This window comes from Sinocyclocheilus anshuiensis, unplaced genomic scaffold (assembly GCF_001515605.1).
Source record: "Sinocyclocheilus anshuiensis isolate Anshui unplaced genomic scaffold, SAMN03320099.WGS_v1.1 scaffold112, whole genome shotgun sequence".
Lineage (NCBI taxonomy): Eukaryota > Metazoa > Chordata > Actinopteri > Cypriniformes > Cyprinidae > Sinocyclocheilus > Sinocyclocheilus anshuiensis.
The window spans coordinates 1,911,613-1,914,601 of NW_015557175.1; the positions used below are offsets into that span (position 1 = coordinate 1,911,613).

Consider the following 2,989-nt stretch of genomic DNA (forward strand, 5'->3'; position numbering starts at 1 on the left):
GGTACTTCACCGTTCCGAGGAAGGATGAGGGTCCTTCCTCATCATAGGGAGTTCCTGAGGTTTGCTTTTGGGGGCAAAAGCCTACCAACACCGGTTCTTCCTTGGGCCTTGCACTCTCACCCCACACTTTCACGACTCAACCACATTGACGATGGGTTAATATTAGCTCATTCAGAGAACGTGGCGGTTCGACATCGAGATGTCGTTCTCACCCACATGAGAGAGCTGGGGTTAAGACTAAAGGCCAAGAAGAGTGTGCTTTCTCCATTACAGAGAACCACTTATCTAGGCGTGTTGTGGGATTCGACCATGATGCAGGCACGTATGTCCCGTACTCGGATCGAGTCGATCCTTAACGCAGTCACGAGAATAAGAGAAGGCCGGTCACTCACTGTCAAGCAGTTTCAGAGACTGCTGGGTATAGTTCCTCGAAGGAACGAGACGCTGCGTCTAAGAGCCATACTTTCGGCATCTCTGCCAGCACTTGCTTCATTCCTGGAAGCACTAGACAGACATCTTTTATTTTGTCTTCTACATCGTCTTGCACATGACAAGTGTTCTAAAAACACATGTGCTTAAGCTTTGGGACATACTACTTTTTCATAACTGCGTCTTTAATGGACCGCTCTGTGGCTTAGTCATGTGCATCTTGTCACTGTTTAAACTGCCCTCTCAATCATTTTGTCACTGTTAGCATTATCCACATTTTGTTTAATTTAATTTCTTACTTTATTGGAGAAAAATGAAGAGACGCGCTGATCTGCCAGTTACGTGTCTTTCATGCCGAAAGACCAAATGTATCTTAATAAAAGGTCACAATATTGATGTAAATAAAATATGATGCAAAGAAGACTACATAAATATTTTTTCATCAGGTTAGATATTGTTTATTAATCACTCAAACCCCTTTCTCTACTTGTCCATTGGTCTTGCATATCTGCTATGTTTGTAGATTTTTAAGACTTTTCGTATTTGTAGTTCTAATCGAATACTCCGCTAACGAGCAATGAGTTGTAGGCAAAATTAGCTGTCAGAGTGTGCATGGATCTGCATTTCTAATTTCCATTGGAAATAGCTATACCATCCGGGTACCTTTGGCATAATCATTTCAAAATAAATTACTTTGTCCCAAATTGTAGTATGAGTAAAACAAAGTCTGTGGTAAATATAAAGTGACGATACTTAGACATTTTGCTCTACAGTGTAAATTATTGAACACATCCATACTGAAAATATGAATTTTGAAGCAATTATATTTGTCATCTCATGAATATTTGTTTTAGTTTTATGTAAAGTTGTAACAAGGCTAGCTGTTTTTTTTTTCCTACTCACCTCTAGGGGGCACTTGATTGCTTTTGAGATAAAACCCCATGTAATCAGGTAGTAGAGTATAAGAAGTTAGATTTGTTTGGAAAAGGGAAGCATGGTATTGCCTTAGCACCTCTGCAAATTTCATAGGAATCCTGATTGAGAAACTTTGTTTCCAGTTCAATCATGTAAGTTTTGATTCTCCTTATGTTCTCTTGTGCATTGTGTATTTGCTTTTACTTGATCTGCATAATTTATGTGTGGGCTTTCTAGCTAATGCTAGGTTTCTGTTCTTTTTGTAGATGGACTCGTAAAATATTACTTTTTTTTTTTTTTTTAATTACTTGAAGAGCACTTGAAGGGCTAATTGCTATTTATTTTTCTGTGGGTGTTCTATTTCTCTCATCATCAACGGGATGGGACTTTGATATTATGGGACTTTGAACACTAACTGTTTCAACTTTCATTGCAGTGATTCCATACTTACCAAAAGCGTCACTAATCTACAACTCTGAACTGATCAGATAAGCTTTTTATATTCATTGTCATATTCTTTTCTATTCATTCACATTATTTTACAGACCATCTGTGTGTATATTGATTTGAGTTACTGTACTGGTTTTCTTTCAATTCATTCTTATTTTTGTGTACACATTTTGTTTGATTTATTTTTATCTAAAACATTCAGTTTATATAAAGGTATAAAAATTAAATTTATGTCTTTATTGTTTGTGACATACTGGGAGATACGCTAAGACTTATTTTTTTAAGCAGCATAAAGTTAGTAGTTGGTGGGCCCCTCCTGTTATTCATATAGCTGCGTGCCTCTTTTGTGGATGGTGGTTATAGAATTGGTGCCCAACGTGGGGTCACCAACAAACTTAATATACCTTATTGAGAATTTCCCAGTGTTTGTCACAAAAAAATAAATAAATAAAATAAAAATAATATGGCTAGTCATGAAACAATTTAAAGAGATATTTCTGCAATAGTTTCTGATTGATAATTATGAAGAGGTGGCAGTGAGGAAGCTGATGGAGAGAAGACAAGGTGCAAGGAAAGCTTCAGAGACTTTGCTTTTCACTACCGAGCTCTTTGCTTGAGATGGAAGAAGGAAATATCAGAAAGAGAGATTGTTCAAGCTTGCTTGTGCAATTGCAAGCCACAGCTTGCTACGTGGAAATATTAAATATGTAGGAGAACTCGTAAGAGTGTGTACACAGATAGAAAGAGACTTTGGTGAGTCCAAGAAATACTGGACCCAAGTCACTGTGAATGAGCAGAAGAAGAGAAATACTTCAGTTAATGATTCACAATGCAGGACAACCACAGCTAATACCAGAGTTGTCCAAACTTGACAAAATACTGTGCAATGCCACATCTAAAATCTTATCATTCCCATACAACTGCAAGACACAAATTTAACCACTATGATGGACACTGGTAGTACGTTGTCACTAATTCAAAAGTCACGTTGGAAACAATTAAGCAGAAAAGAAACACACCTACCCATTGGAGGACAAGCTTTCCTTCTGGCCAACGGGCAACGACAAACTGCTGTTGGGAAGGATGTGTGGAAAAGTAAAGAGCAGGGTCGATTGGACTGAGGATGAGGCTCAGTATACTTTAGCCCCCAATAGAAGGCACTGAAGCACCTGTCACCTTTCCATTCCTTCAGCAG

At 38.1% G+C, this 2,989-nt stretch overlaps 1 protein-coding gene across 1 annotated transcript in view; it reads left to right on the forward strand.

Moving 5' to 3' along the window:
- Positions 1 to 2,989, forward strand: part of LOC107678376 (indoleamine 2,3-dioxygenase 2-like) — a 42,617-nt gene that overhangs the window by 12,226 nt on the left and 27,402 nt on the right.